General features: G+C 26.0%; 1 protein-coding gene across 3 annotated transcripts in view; it reads left to right on the top strand.

The window, feature by feature from the left end:
- Positions 1 to 17,227, top strand: part of LOC105835065 (adenylate cyclase type 2) — an 82,307-nt gene that overhangs the window by 5,566 nt on the left and 59,514 nt on the right. The window contains exon 1 of one of the 3 annotated variants that reach the window (XM_036283781.1): positions 13,955 to 15,907. The exons of the other annotated variants lie outside the window; for them this stretch is intronic. The gene's annotated coding sequence lies outside the window, so the exon portion shown is untranslated. Of the gene's footprint in view, positions 1 to 13,954; positions 15,908 to 17,227 lie in introns of those variants that run through there. 3 annotated transcript variants of the gene reach the window in all.

Raw genomic sequence — 17,227 nt, 5'->3', positions numbered from 1 at the left:
TGCTTTATACGCGACTTAATCCTTTCATTACTTGTCTCTATTTTCGCACTTGTGTGCGGCATTTGCGATAGTAATCGTAATGATAATAGCACTAACGGTACCATTAACATCCGGATATGGAGATATTAAAGATACTATTTCCTATTAGACTAAACTTTTATTCAGCAAAATAAAAATTAATTATTTAAACATATGTGGAGTATTTGTAGCTCAAAAAATATTCTCGTGATATTACTATATTAATATTTTAATATTATCCTAATAAAAAAAAAGATTCTTATATTATCTTTTCGTATTTTGAAGAATTTTTAAGTATTAGTTACATTTATAAAGATTTCTGAACAATAATTTTAAGCTTCTTTAAATCTTACAGGTTTTTATCGGAAATTACAGAGAATGAGAAATCTTAGAAAATCTAATGAGGGAAAGTCCTGAACTTGGAAATTTTAAGAATTATAAAATTTTAGCAATACGTACAGATTATTCTGATATAAAACATAACAATAAATTATTATGTTTCTTCTTATTGCTCGATTTTATTCTAATGGAATAAAATAAACCTTTAAAAATTAATTAATTTGCCGATTTTTGCTTTATTATACAACAAAAGCAGTAAAATTACAAAATTTTATAGAAAAATTATATTTTTAAAATAAGATTAATCGGTTAAAAAATTATCAAGCGCGTAATTGTTTAATAATAAAACAAAAACTGGGTTTGTTTTAACTTTCAGAGATTGATTTTACTTCTTTTGAATAAATTAATTTAATGAACAAAAAAGGTGTATCATATTTTGGGATGTTCTCCATATATTAACAAAATGTTATAACTTTTTAAATTTTTCAGTTAAGAGTTTTGTTAGAATATTTTAAATATATTTATATATACTCTAAAAAAGATAAGATTATATTATAAAGTTGTGAAAAAATTTAAAATTTATATAGAAGTTCTGAAAATTATATGAAAAACTTTCAAGACAAATTTGTACCAAAATGGCAATAACATTATTATTAATAATTTATTAAAATAAAATATTATACGACTGTAATATGTATAATGACTGTAATAATTTATCAACTATTATATTAAATGTAGAAAATAAAACTGTGTCATACTTGAAACAACAATTATCGACAAAACGTTCAAGTAAAATATAATAAAGCTATTAGTAAACTCTTTACGAATCAACAGATGAAGTTCAATGAGAATTTAATGAGAAGATCACTGAAAATCCGATTGGCGCAACGAATTACTAGTTTCACCTCGATCTCCGCTTTCAGCACTTTAACGATCGTATTACCCTTTAATGATTTTCCGCCAGGTTGATTTGATGTAAAACGACGCAACGGTTGTAAATTTGCTATAAATTCACTATAGCGAAAACATAGATTTCAAAATGTCGAGATAGCAGCTGTAAATATCGCATGGCTTTGCCGTACCGAAAATATCACGTTGCGCATTACAAGATCTCGTTTTCGTTCGATCTTAATCTCTTGTTTTAAAATTAAAATTCGACGGATATTAAATTTTCGTCATTCAGGATCTGTCATTGAAATATCGTCAAAGTGATATGTTTATTCATTCCTCTCCTACAAGAGAATATATTGTATTATGTGTTCTACACTTTCTTGTATGTTTTAATTCATTTCCATCCATTGAAATTTCTGGGGCAGTTAAATAAAACAATGCAACTATTTTTAATTCCAGTGTTTTACACAAGATAGCTTGTTACATGCAGGAAATGAATGTTGTTATTCAAAATACAGATAGATTATTTTATATGAAAAGTACAGCGCGCAGATGAAAGATCAGAAACTGGAAAGAATAAACAACGATGTACCCTAACTGTGCAATGTGAATCATCGTCTAAATTTCTGTACTTCTTTGAAATTGGAATTATGACTTTATATTTTTTTTCGTCGAGAAGATTATTGTTTTTATAGAATTGGAAATAGATTTTAAAGAAAGTATGAGTATTTTATTTCCTCTAAGCTGGATATATTTCTATAAAATGTATATTATATCCAATAAAACTAATAATATTATTAATTTCATAAATATTTAGCAGTAATATTATATTTTAAAATTTTGTCTTAAAATGTAAAATTGATTTATTTATGTTATTCAAATATAATTTATAATATAATGTATAATATTTCAATTAATAAATAAAGTTTTTACAATCTTTAGTCTTTATTATTTGATAATTTAAAAAACGTTTATTTATTTAATATTAATTTCATATTTACATGTTAATTTATTTACAATAATAATTAAAAAAATACTTATTTAACGTTTATTCAAAACATTTATTTTATATTTTATATAAATTATTTATTTTATATATACATAATATATATTATATATATATAATAAAAATGTTTAAAAATATTTATTTTACATTTTAATTATATAAAATAAATAATTATTTTAATTACTTATTTAAAATAACGATTTAAAATAATCAAGTAAGAAAATTTTGTATATAATTTAATTATAATATTATATTGCTTTAGTCTTCTTATTCAAAAGTGTTATTACATATGCTATTCCGTATGTGAAAATACGTAATTTAAATTTATTTATGGAAAAACTATGTTTTAACTATATATGTTTTATTTCTTTTCATATTTATTAAACTTATTTTGTTTCTGATATGTATGTATTAACGTAAGATGTTTATGGATTAATCTTAAAGTATCGATTCCCATAGACATATTAAGATAGAGGACCGAAACCTTATAAAGTTGGGTATCCTCCATAAAAAAAAGAGGGAACGAGTTAGTAGAGCACTTTTCTCTCTGATACATATTAGGTTGGATAGAGAAGCTGCCTTACTCATTCCTTCTTTTTTCTTTACGGAGGGTACCCTCCCCTGTCTCATAAGCAGTCTATCTTATGTCTATGTCGATTCTCAATCATAGAAGTTACGCAATGTTGATAGCGGTCCTGGATTGAATAAACGTTTGAGAATATTTTTTAAAATCCCCAAAAATCCCAAAAACTACTGTGGTGCTCTTTTGATTATGTCATGTATTTTAAAATGTTAAATAAAATTCATTTTGCCAATTTATTTATTATTTAAACCGGTTTATTATTTAAAATATCTATTTAATATTAGAAAACAATTTTTTAAATAAACATTTTTTTATATTAAAATAAACGTTTTTAAAACATTAAAAAATGTTCTTCCAAATAATAAAGTATATAATATATGTATGTATGTTTTATTATATATTTAAATATATATGTATTTATACGTATATATACGCTTTGTCTGTGTGTGTGTGTGTTGGCTGTGCATACAAAGTACCTAATATAAATAAGGTCCATTTAATTTTTTTTATTTTTTAAACTCTATTTAATGTGATTATTAATGTAAAGAAAAATATAAATAACATTTCATTGGTATTTTAGGATTTGTTTTACACTTTTGTAATGCTTACTTTATAAGTTGAAAAAATAACTAAACTTACATTATTTTAGTGTAGAAGATTTTATTAAATGATTTTAAGCTATCAAAATTTAATAATGTAAATTATATTAGACTTGAATTAAATTTGAGTAAAAATTCATCCGCATTCCGAGATTAATATATGTATAAGAGAAGTAAAATATTTGTTTCTAATATTAAAGATTTTATATTACAAAAAAGATATTACATTTCATGCAACATCTGTTTTACGAAAATTGAAATTTTTCATTCAAAGTAATATAAACCTCGATGGAGAAGAAAGAAAAGTTTCAACAGCGACAACAACTTAAGTAAAATAAACTCCAGGGAAAACTAGAGTTATAACAACAAAAATTTAATACCGCGTTGAAAAGCTTTCATGTAATCAAGTACATTCCACAAATTAACTGTTTTGTACTGTTCTGAGTAAAAAATAATAATTGCTGATATTGTTACAATAGTATTTTAATGAATAACGATTTTTTATGTTGTTTTTTCTTTTATGTAAAACAAATTCGCATTTACATTCGTATTCTGTTAATTGTACCGTATCGAAATTGCTTGCATAAGTGATAATGCTATCGATTAATAGAACTCTCATGCCGATCCATGTTCGCATGCAAGGAGATTTTGAGAATGTAACACCGAACTCGATTCGAATCGTAATAGACGATGACGGCCTGATCGTTGAGACCTGTCGATACCAGTAGCCCTCGCCACTTCGTGTCAATTCTAGCGATCTCTTGCGATCGAGGCTTCCCTCGACTAATATAATCGACCGATGCAAAGATAAACAACCGTTCTCTTGTATTTCTTTAGCCTTTCTTAAATTGTTAAACACTCATTCAGCTTTATACTTATTGCTTAAACAATTACGATCTTTTTACTCTCTAAAATAAAATTAACATTAGATAAATCTTTCAATATACGTATATAGTTATGAAAAAAAACGTACACAAATTGTATGGAAAATTGAATCCCAATAAATCGAATTGATTTTCACAGATGATATAAGATGACATAAGATATTACACACACACACACACACACACACACACACACACACACACACACACACACACACACACACACACACACACACACACACACACACACACACACACACAAATAAAATATTTCTTATACATTTATCTTAAAATCTTATGTTTTAAAATTACATTATTTTTACAATATTTATTTATTTAATATTTACTTTATCTTTTACAGCATCACAATTTTATTTTATAATATATATGGCATTTATGTAAAATCAAATATACGGAAAGATTATTCGAGCAAAAAGAATTGAATTTGCCGAGATATGATTATGTCTGAGTATCGTCAGAACTAAAGCCTGCAAATTGTCTTTATATGGCCAGATCTGAATAAATGCAACCACAAATATAAGATAAGATTTATCAAATGTATCTAACCTATAATAAACAATAATTATTTATATAAATCTCCAAATAATTTCCAAGTAACTATAAACAATTGTAATATAAATATTATTTAATGATTAAATTCAGGGTTTTTTTTATTTTTACTTCTATCATCTATAAGGTTACAATGTATAATAAATAAGTTATATTTCTATAATTTGTATTTTAAATAAGAGGCGATTAGATTGATAAAAATGTTTTTATATTAAATAACATTTTTGTTTATAAAAAAATTGTCTTTTGTAAATTATATCTTTATTTTTACATAATAATATTGAACATATTATTTTATATAAAACATTTAATTAAATATTTATAAAATATATGAATAAATTTATATATTTAAATATATCACATTAAAGATATTGTTAAACATGAATGTAACAGATGGTTAAATATCATTTCTACAGTTTTCATCAATTTTATTGTCAATATGACTTATATTTAGATAAATGTGGTCAAATATAATGTACTTTAGATCGCATTCGAGTATAAATACAATTATATCTAACAGATACAATCGGATATCTGGACTGTTTTGATAAAATACAATTACAGATATGATCGGATCTGAGCAAATATAGTTAAATCTAAACCGTCAAAGGCCAAATTAGACTCCAGATATGATTATATATGAAATGAACATCTAACCAGATCTGCGCAGACATGAGAAGTCATATGTGAGCATATTTGACTAGGTATAATTTCATCTGTCGAGATATAATTTGATTTGGTCAGATCTAATCCTTTTTCCCGGGTATCCACAAACTTAATCGGAGTACAGATGATCCCCAATAATGTCTCCCTACCACGTCCACGTCGTTAATCTCGGGTAATGCCGAGAGTATAAACGTCAAAATAATTATTTTTAGTATCCATATTGTTCTTTTTTAATTAATTAAAAAAGTGATGAAATCCAATGCGACACACGTTTCAAAAGATTTGCAGAACATATCAAACTTTGCTAGTGTTGTATGTAGAAATCAAATTACATTTTTTTACATATTATATAACTCAAGATTTGACCATTGTAGAATTTGATGATATCTCTTGATTCCAATTAGATTATGGGTTACATGTAAAAATCGATTAATTTTATCAAATCCAATTTTTCATACAATTGTTATGGCACTCTTTTAATTAAATTGTAACTGCTATATTTTTCTAATAATTTTGAATTAATATTATTATTAATATTATTATTAAAAAACAATAAATTATTAAATAATGTTTAGAAGTAAAAAATCTAAAGACAAATTATTTAATTGTTAAATAATAATTATTTAATAATAACAAAATTTTTGCCGTAAGTCGTATTACGACTCCATAAATTATAGCAATATATACTAAGTTAATAAATCTTAATTATTCTTATGAAAACACTAAATACTTTTTATTTTTATTTGCACAAATATTATCTTTTTACTGCATATCAAAGTTTTAAAATATAACAAATAATTTTTTTTCCAATCCAAAACATAGCATAGACAAAACCTTGCAGAACAAGTAACCGAATGTGTATTCTTGAAGAGACGTGTAGGTAATTGCATAGTAAAGGCTTTCAGCCGAGAACCCAAAGCATAACCTGCACAATGAGGAACGCGTTGCAACAGAGAACTCGTATCGCTAGGGATTCGTTGAAAAAAAAGGAAAAAAAATAGGGCAGCTGCATACCACGCGCGTATCCATTTTTATCTTATATTCTCGGGCTCTCCCCAAGGAAACAGTCCCAGATGTAACAAAGCAAAACTACTATAAAAAAAGCGTATATACGTTTAGAATCCCTTATAGAAAATACGTATTATGTATTACGCGCTATCTGATAAATTTGATTTCGTTATATTTATCTTGACTTTTATTACCTACCTTATTTTATATTATTGTATTTCTACCATGCGCTTTTTTACAAAACAACAATCTCCTAAGAGTTTAATTTATTATATATAAACGTGTTATAATTATTTAAAAATATATTAAATATTAAAAGTATTGTTTAATAAAAACGCAATTTTAAAAATATATAACGTTAAATGTAGTTTCTTTAGTAAAAAATTTTTTTTCAATTCTTTTTATAATGTTGCAGAATTTCTGCAATTCTGAAATTATAAGATTACAATTATTTAATAAACTTCTCAGTATACTAATTGTAAAATAGTTTTTAGAAGTGCAAGAAGAATCTACAACTTTTCTGAAATGCTTTATGTGAATGCTACATTATTTTAAGATTTTTTGGTTATTTTCTATCCTATAGTTCTCAAAGAAAATTTATTTGATGTATGTGTGTGTGTGTGTGATTGGTATTTCTTAAAATCTTTAAACATTTTTTTAAATATAAAATTTCTTTAAAAAAATATAAAAAATGTAAAGTTTTATAAGATAATTTCTTTTCATCAGACTAGTTTATTAAACAATTTTTGGTTTACTAAAATTTTTGCTAACATAACTAAAACTTTCAATAAATATAGGATAAAGTGAATGAGGTTTATATAAAATTAATTTTTTATATTTTTCTTATCTTTTATAAGTTTAATTTTATAGTTAAAACAAAGAGGTAATTTATATTTTTTAGCTTTTTTTATATTTAAAACATTTTAAATATTTATAATTCTGTATTACACATTCCATATTCTGTATTTTTTTAATTTTACATTTTGTATACCGTTTGTTTAATTTATAAAATAATTTCTGGTTTATATTAAATTATTTATAGTAGAATATCCGTTTTCAAATTGTAATTTATAGGAGAATTCCTTTGCGGTACCGAAACGATATTTGAAGCACGCAATATTGAGAACTAATAGTAAAGCTCTGTACTCAACGTGCCTATAAACCATACCTAACGAACACGCTGTATTTACTTCAACAGGTTTATTCAGCAAGATTACATAGAGTGCGATCACGTTTGTAAGGCATTTATTGTAGCCTGTGGCACGTAAATTGCGACAAAGGATAACATCAAATATTTATTTGAAACAATATATATCAAATACAATTAAAGAGTTTCTTACAAAAATCAAGTAATCAAAAAAATTAAATTATTAAAAAACAAAAGATTTCTTATCTTTAAACCATTAATTGCGTAAATATGTAATTTTTCAGATTTTATAATAAGTATAAAAACAAACTGTGAGCTTTGATTAATATTTTAAAAAACATTTTCAAAGAAAAAAAATCTCAAAACTTATTTGATTTTTGCAAATCTTTTATATATACTATTTTTTTTATTCTCTAATATTTTATATTTACCCATTTAAAAAAAAACAATGACAAAGATATAAAAGAAAATATTAAAATAAATTTATAGTAAAAAGTAATATTTTTTACTTCTTATTTATAAAATTGTATAGAAATATTCGTTTATATTTCTCTTTATATAAGGTAATTTTTTAAAATATATTATATATAATTTTTAATCTTCAATTAATACTTAAAAGATTAATTAAAAAAATAAATATATAAAAAGATAACTGATTTGGTTTTGGCAGAAATAATATATTTACTATTATTTAAATTTATATTTCCCATTATCTCTATTTGATTTTTGCCCGAATAAAATTGTTTATAATTTGTGATGGTACTGTCAAAGAATAATTTTACAGAATCCAGATTTAAAAAAATTAATTTGTTTGGTTTTTGTAGAAAACCTTTTAATTACAATACATAAATATTATATCGAAAGTAATGCGGGTAAAAGCACAATTACATTTCGCGTAATTAACGATATTAACAAATGAAAGCAGTAACACATTTTCGAAGTGATTGATTGTATCATATAACAAAATAAATTGCGCGAATTTCGATGATATCAATTGTTGAGATATGCAAAATACTTGTGATTGTTTAATAATCTTTGTCGTATTTAATATAAAGCTTTATGTGAAAACGAAGTTTACTAGAACAAGAATAAAAATTAACAATAACGTAACGAATTTGTTTCGAGTTACTATCGAGAATAATAGCTGGTTATGAATGACGTCAATATATAAATGCTATTAGTGTTTTACGACGTACAATGTGATATATTAATTATGAATGGAGTACACTATACATATGTAATCTATGTGAATATACTATTAATAGGTGGTATTTTATTGAAATTTTTACACAATATTACAAAATTATTTCTCTTTAATTATTATTCTGTTTTATTTGGTTTTATTTGGTTGGACATAAATAAATTCGTATACAAATTAAAATATAGAAATACGTTTGCACGGTACGAATTGCTTGATGACGCGAAACATTAATAGCATCATGCAAATAATGTTGAACACCGATAACATGGTCTTTTATTTGACGTCATATTTTGCTTTCTTCATACAATCGATTAAACATGTAAAAAATTAATAATTAGATTTTTTTAAAAAAGAAGTTATTTGAAAATTACAAATTAAAAGAACATTTCAATAATTTTAATACTAAAATAATTAATTTTCTATAATTTAATTATTTAACTTTCTTCGGGTAGTAGAAACTGCATAGTAATTTACAGAAAAATTAACTTTAATAAATGCGATACTTTAGAAATATCTCAAGCAGTTTCTATACAATAAAGACTGTTTAAAGTTGCTGTAAACATTTTAAAACATTTTCGACATTATTCTATACACTACACTCATCCCCTATCTTTTGACATAGATCTTGCTATTGTAGTTTAGTGTTATGGTATAAACTTTTTAAAATGTTTCCAAAGAAAAAAATTCAATAAAAAAAAATTAGATGATTATGTAAAACGCTTAATCGAATCTTCTTTCAGGGCGGAAACTTCTTCTAATGGGAATAAAAATTAAAAACTATAATTTTTTGTAGTTCTTTACGATTCGAGCTTCAAAATTTTTTAAGTTTCAAAGATATAGGGTGTCACAAAGTTTTTGAAGAAAAAATTTTGTTTTTTTTTTATTTCAACATTCTGTATGTTTAAAAATTAGCCATTTTGGACATATAATTATATAAAATTTTTTATTTAAATGAGTGTAAAGAATCACCACTTAAAATCTTTTAGAATATAAAAAAATCTTGAGTATTTTTGTATTATTCTTCACTTATATATTCCCTCTGCTGTAGTTTTCAATCTTGATTTTTTGCATATTGATCTAAATTAAAAAAGAACATTTTTAAATTAAATTATTTAAAGAATTCTTGTTTTTAAGAACAAAATAAAGATTTATGAATAGAAATATATAAACATTTTGCTTTTTAAATTATTTTGTTCAACCGTAATACTATTTAAAATCTAGTTAAAATTACATAAATTTATCTTTTATCTAAATAAATTTAAAATTAATATTTATCTTATCTAAGACACATTTACATGTATTTATCTTTATATAGATAATTTTATCAAAGCACAATATTAGCAATTGGCAGAATTAACCGACTTTGAAAATGCATCTTTTTAATTAAATACAAATTCCAGTGCAGAACTATACTAATACTACAAATGCTAGTCAATCGCGAGAAATTAGCGAATTGAGGTTTTAGTGGACGAACTTGAACCGAGTTAACAACAATTGGAATTGACCTCGTAGAAGCGGATGAGCGTTTACCAATTCCTCTATCAACGATCTAAATGTTTGTATCAAAGTAAATATATTTTGTAGCAACTTTATACATGGCATTACATAACAATAATGTAAATTTTTACAGTAATAAGTTATTACTAATTAATTTAAAAATAATTTACATAAATTAATCTTGTTACTTGTTTTTTTTTATTTTATGCTATTTATAATAATCACGTATTTTAAAAAGCCTTTAAAAAGCCTAGAGAAAGATTACCCATAATGATACATCACTTTGTTTTTGTTTTAGTTTTCTTAAATAAAAATTAAAAATAAAACTTTTTGAAAACATAAATGCAAATGTAAATTAAAAAGTCTTCTATCAAAAAGTATGATAGTTTTTATAATACTGTTTTATATTTTATAATAATTAATGTTTTTGCAATGTAATAAAAATTGTTTGAAAAATTGAGCCCTAAAATTAGCATAGACTACGTCCTTTTTTAAACATGTTTGTATAAAATACTTAGAAGTTAATATATATGATTCTTAGAAACCTTTTGCCTTTGATATAAAACATTTTTCTGATTATACAAATTACACGATTTTACAAATTTCTTATAGTTATAACTTTTGATTATACAATTATAAATATCTTACAGCGTTTCGCAAGACGCAACATATTGCGCAATTACATATATAAAAGTTAGATTAGACTAAATTTAGTAGATTTTATACAAAATAACCTTAAATGTATGAAATATATATGGGTTTTCATTAATTCTTTATTTAAGCAGATCACATTTTTATTACAGTATTAAGTCCTCAGGCCTTGCACTTTATTTTTGTTTCTATTTATATCTAGTTTAGCAATGTACGCAAAAGTATCAATTTGAATTTTTTTTAAATCGAAACTTTTGATATTGGAAAAAAAATGTGATAGGGAGAGTATCATAAGTATTTTAGTTCAAAAGATGTTTAGGAAAAAGTAAAAACGGTTACGCAAACTCAGTGGGCTCTGAAAGTTTAATACAATATTATATGCAATGTAATAAATACAATGTAATACACGTTTAATTTCCGAGAAATAAGAACGTGAGATTTATATTTATATTTTTTTCTTTTAAATAGATCTTTGAAATATAATCAAAGCCTACAACTTTGTCCTCATATATTTATTATATGTCCGCAGAATAATTATTTATTATCAGGGTTCTAAATAATGCATTACTTTTTATAATGTATTACGGTTTCATTAAAGAATATTTTTTCAATAACTAATACAAAGGTTCTTAATTACGCATTACTTTTGAAATAATCAATGAAATTTTTTTCATTACGCATTACTTTTGCAATAATTAATGCAATTTTTGTTCACTACGCATTACTTTTGAAATAATTAATACAATTTTTTAAATTACGCATTACTTTTAAAATAATTAATGCAATTTTTTTCATTATGTATTACTTTTGAAATAATTAATGCCATTTTTTTCATTACGCATTACTTTTAAAATAATTAATGCGATTTTTTTCATTACGCATTATTGTTGAAATAATCAATGTAATTTTTTTTTATTACGCATTACTTTTTAAATAATCAATGCGATTTTTTCCATTTCGGATTACTGTTTCAATAATTAACAAGTAAAGAAATAATTACTTATTAAAAAATTAATAAGTAATGCATTATTTTTTAATTTGCATGTTCATTACCCTGTTTATTATATTTTATACATGGTTTGCATTTGTAAAATAATTTAAAGATAAAACTTTTTCTGGTTTTTTTGTTTTTTGAAAATTTAACTTTGTAAACTTGTTTGATTTTTAGGAAATCTTTTATTTAGGTTTTCTAATTCGTACTATTATAATTATACCCAGAATGCTCCTTTAACCGACATTGAAAATAGTTCTTGCTAACTGATCCGAACTATTGAGAATGCTGTCCGTGTATCCTGTTCAATACGTAAACGTTTGCACTTTGCACGTTTTCCGGATTCGCCTATCGGTTTCCGTTAACTGCAGTGTGTGATTTCAGTTGGCAATCGGATATAGTAGGAAATGTTACATGTAGGAAATGTAACGTAGGCTCTATACAAACGTACGAGTGGTTGGAAGTCTTGACTCTTATAAAGAAACTGCTAATGATACGCAAACTATTATATCATCATTATTTTTATCAATCTGATTTTAGTTGTTGCTTGTTTAATAAATATAAAATAATTTTAAATACAATAAATTCTTTTATAAAGAGAGAGAATACATTTAGTAGCCAAAATTGAAACAAATACAAATCTTTGATAGATAAAAAAATATCCGAACTATACATGTATATTAACTCTTACAGGACCGGAAGCTACTTTAGTGGCTTTGAACTCTTTCAGTCAATTTTATACAATTTTCTGGTCTCAATTAACTTAATAATGTTATAATAAATGTTCTTAAAAGACACTGTGTTTGTTCAAAACATTCGTCTCAAAAGAGAACATCCTTCAATTGTGAAAACTGCGCCGTATCTTTGATGAAACAGGTATGAATTTTCCATTTCAGACCGGAAGCTACTATAGTGGCGCGAGAGAGGGATCAGCATTTTTACCATTCAATTCAATAACATTGATGAAAAAGTTCTAGTACTAAAAACAAAAAAGTCGATCAAAAACATGTCGGTCCTGTAAGGGTTAAGAATACAATCTATACAGTATCAAAATTTTTTTAGAGATATTTCAGTAATATTTCGTATAAAAAGTAAAACATTTATAAAAATTGCAAAATATATTTGCAACATTTCTGAGACATACTCATATGGAGTATCAAATGTTGTTGATCTTCAGAATAAATGTAAATATCGCAATGTATATAACGCACGCTTGCTCGTTCCAATATTTTTTTACTATGAAAACGACATATTATAAGTATAACAATTTCCATATCGCTGGATTAAAATCTCATGCGACTTTGTTTTGTTTTGTTTCCAAAGCCCACAAAAATTTTGAATAGAGTACAATTTTAATAATATGTAAAATTATTAAACAAAATTTGAGACACTTATAAACATTCTAAAAGATGATTTTAAACAATATTCAGCAATGGTGAACAGTGGAGTATGTTGCTATAAAAAGACTGACTTATTCTAAAAAATGTTAAACTTCCTGTTCGATAAGTCTTGTATTCTATAGACAGTTACATTAATTCAGATACTTTTGAACAGATTTTATAACTAATAGATTTGTATTTTTATATTGAAAAAAATACAAAAGATTATTTATTAATTTTCAATTTTATCAGTTTCTAGCTTTATTCTTTAGACAATTATTTTCTTTAATTTTATCTGTTTGGAAATAATAACAATTAAAATTTAAATTTAAATATAATACGTAAAAATTCAATTATTATCTAAAAAAATTAACTAATAAATATTAATTAATAATTTGTTACAATTTTATTGTACATAAAAAACATTTTCTTTTAGAATTTAGAATACACTCTTTACTATAAAATTTATTATATATAATTTTAATAAAATGTAATAAATTTTACTGAAAAAGTTTCATAATAAGAGTTAGTAAAAGTTTTATTTTAAAAAGTTAGAATAAAATCCTTCAATTTTTATATTGTCTCATAATGATCATGACTTTAAGAGTAAATTCTAACAGAATATTCTCTTCCGTATACCGTCTACCAAATTGTATTAGCTAATTTATGTAGTTTTTTTATGACACAAAGATCACTTATGTAGATACAACACACATTTACAGATAACGAGGGGTATATATGTATTCTAATATCAAATATCACTCAAGTGATTGCTATTGCACCTTAACGATATTGTCAGATTAATAATAAGGATATCACGCGATGTTTCGCGTCAAAAGGTTTCGCCGTTTTTGAGAGCAGCTAATACCTGCTAATACATATTTTAATCCGTACCACAGAGAGATAGAACGACGTATAAAAGCAAACAAAAATTGATTTCTTAATGTGTTTCCACTATACCTTAATTGTGACCTACACATATTCAATTCATGTGTACATTTTCTTCGATTGCATTAAGGATGAGATATTCTACTTTGTTTGTGTGTGTGTGTGTGTGTGTGTTTGTTTTGTGTTGTGTTTTTGATCTTTAAAAAGGTTTTTGATCTTTAACACTATCTTTCTATCTTTTCTCTGCTTACAATCTTCTTTCTTTCAACCTATAATTATACTCCCTTACTATATTATGTACCTTCCTTTCTACTTTCTATTTTCTACCTCTACTCTTTCTCTCTTTCCTTCCTTCTTACATATACATATAATTCTATTTTGATAGCGAAATATTGGGCACTCAATACCAAAAAGAAATACATTTACACATATATTCGAAGTACAAAAAAACGGTCTAGTAAAAAAATATAAAATTATCTCTTGTTACGCGTCACAACTGCGTCCTTCAGTCTTGTTACATGAATATTTGCAAGCGCAATGAATTTCAAACACAGTGCGACATGAAAATTCGACACAATCGACGTTTATTAATTTTTCAGCGCGAGACCTACCAGGAAAAGAGAATCGACAGAGGGAGAGACAGCCGGCGTTAATTTATTCAATTTAAAATCGAGTCAATCACGTCTGACTGGTGTTATCGCGCGAAAGTGACGTACATAATCCAATACAGATTGATTTACAGACACGCGTAATACGCGAGGGGAGGGGGAGCGAGAGATTAACACGTTGTCAAGAGGAGATTACGCCAATCATGTAAATACAGCGGTAATTCCGGGCGAGGATTCCGGCCGACACGCGCGGGAATAATAACGCGTCGCGACGCGCGCGGACGCCCGCCGCCGACCGCCACTAACCCAATGACACACTTCACACGCGTATATAATTAAATATAAAATCGGGCCGGCAGAGTAACTGTCTGCACGCTGCAACCGTATTATCGAGCGTGCGGCGCGATAATTAGCTCGCGGCTGGCAGCGCGCGTCGCAATTATTGCTGGCTTTTGCAGAATCGGCGGAAGAACTTGGCGTCGGCCCGGAAACATCGCGTCAGATAATGTAAGCGCCTTGTGAATCGAAGCGCACCACGCGGTCGTTCGATGCAACAGGAGCATCCTCGTCCTCCGCCTCCGCGCGCATCAATCGACGCATCATCGGTATGCATTGCACAATCGGTGCTCGGCAGCGACCGACGCGCAATTGTTGCATCGCCGCGGTCGACGCGTCGCACCCGATTTCGCGCAATTACGCATTCCGTCCCGTACATACGGAATTCGGAAATAGCGGCGGCATGTATTGAATAACGCTGCCGTTGTTTTCCACCGCTGAGAATTCGCCGTGCATGGATTCAGAGAGCCCGTGCGACCTCGTTTCACGCTTGAGAAACGGAATAACAATATTGCGTAGTAGAATTCGATTGGCAATCAAAATATAACAATTTGAAAAGATTATTGTAATCTTCCTGACACATTGAATTCCGTTGATTTTCATATTGGTTTTCGATTTACTGCTAGTGCGATCCGATTATATTATGTAAGTACACAAAAGCACTTATTTTTCGTATAATGCGGCATTAAAATGGATTAAAATGTCTTTTCTCCGTATTACTGCGTACATAAAAAGATGAGAAATAAGCTATTTTTAAATTGTTATACCTCGAAAATGAAAAATTATATCAAAAAGAACTAAAATGCATTTTAACTCTTTTGAGTCTGACTTTTTTTAAGGGTTAAAAAAACATGTGATTTAAATCTTATTAAAGATTTTAGGGTCACCGATTAATAATCTTTTGAAAATCTGAAAATAAACGATAAATAGATTCATCAAATTAAATTAAACAATAGGAATAATGTTTAATTTCGAGCTGACACAAGATCTTGTCAATACAGATAACATACATATACATATAATAATAAATATATTATAGAATAAATAACAGTTAATACATTGTAAGTGATAGTCGTCTAAATCGAATTTCAAAACAGCGCAACCAAACGTTTCAGTTTGGATCATCCTCAGTATAATAAAAGTTTTTTTAAGTAAATTAGATATTATTAAAATGAAGCACTTTAATAGTAGAGGTCGATATTCTTATTTGTGTAAACTACGTCCCGAAAAATGCTTTATCTAATTATCGTCCAAATACATTCGTCAATCCAACATGCAATCATGTCGGTAAAAAAAAGTCGTCAAGATCCATTTAAAATACTGTAAGACAATTATTTCTATTGTTTAACTTAAAAATCTGTAATATAAATTTACACGTAAATATAATAATATTTAGCATTTTGTCACATTGGAATTAAGAACCAATTTTTTTCAACATAGTTGAGTTTCAAAATAAGCTCGGAAAAAGAACCTGCTATCTTAATTTTTATGGAAAATATATGTATTTTTCACTTTTATTCCATTTTATTATTTGAAATATGCAAAAGTGAAACTCACGAGGGCGTTAATTTTTTTGTGAAGTCTTCACAAAAATTCTTCACAAAAATGAGTTTAGAAAAAAAGTATCACTTTTTTATTCTTATGAAAAAAACAAAAAACGGGGACACATATGTTACCAGGCATGAAAAGGTTAAAACTAAAATATATACTTTTGCGTGTTATTATCGAAATTTAAAAAGAATTGCTGCCGAGTTACAATAAAAAATCTTTAAAATCATCATTTATTTCTTTGATGTTACTTTGATGTAGATATTCTCAAAATTATTACGTGATAGTCAAATTTGGACAACAAATTCGTGTTTAGCAAACACAAATATATCGGAAATGACTAATATTTATACTCGTGTTACAAAATAGTGTTGACTAGTGTAATATATGTTCCAATATAATTACTTTTATTTACTG

This window comes from Monomorium pharaonis, chromosome 3 (assembly GCF_013373865.1).
Source record: "Monomorium pharaonis isolate MP-MQ-018 chromosome 3, ASM1337386v2, whole genome shotgun sequence".
In the NCBI taxonomy this organism is placed as follows: Eukaryota; Metazoa; Arthropoda; class Insecta; order Hymenoptera; family Formicidae; genus Monomorium; species Monomorium pharaonis.
Note: the sequence above shows the minus strand (reverse complement) of the source record. Positions and strands in the feature narration are given on the sequence as shown.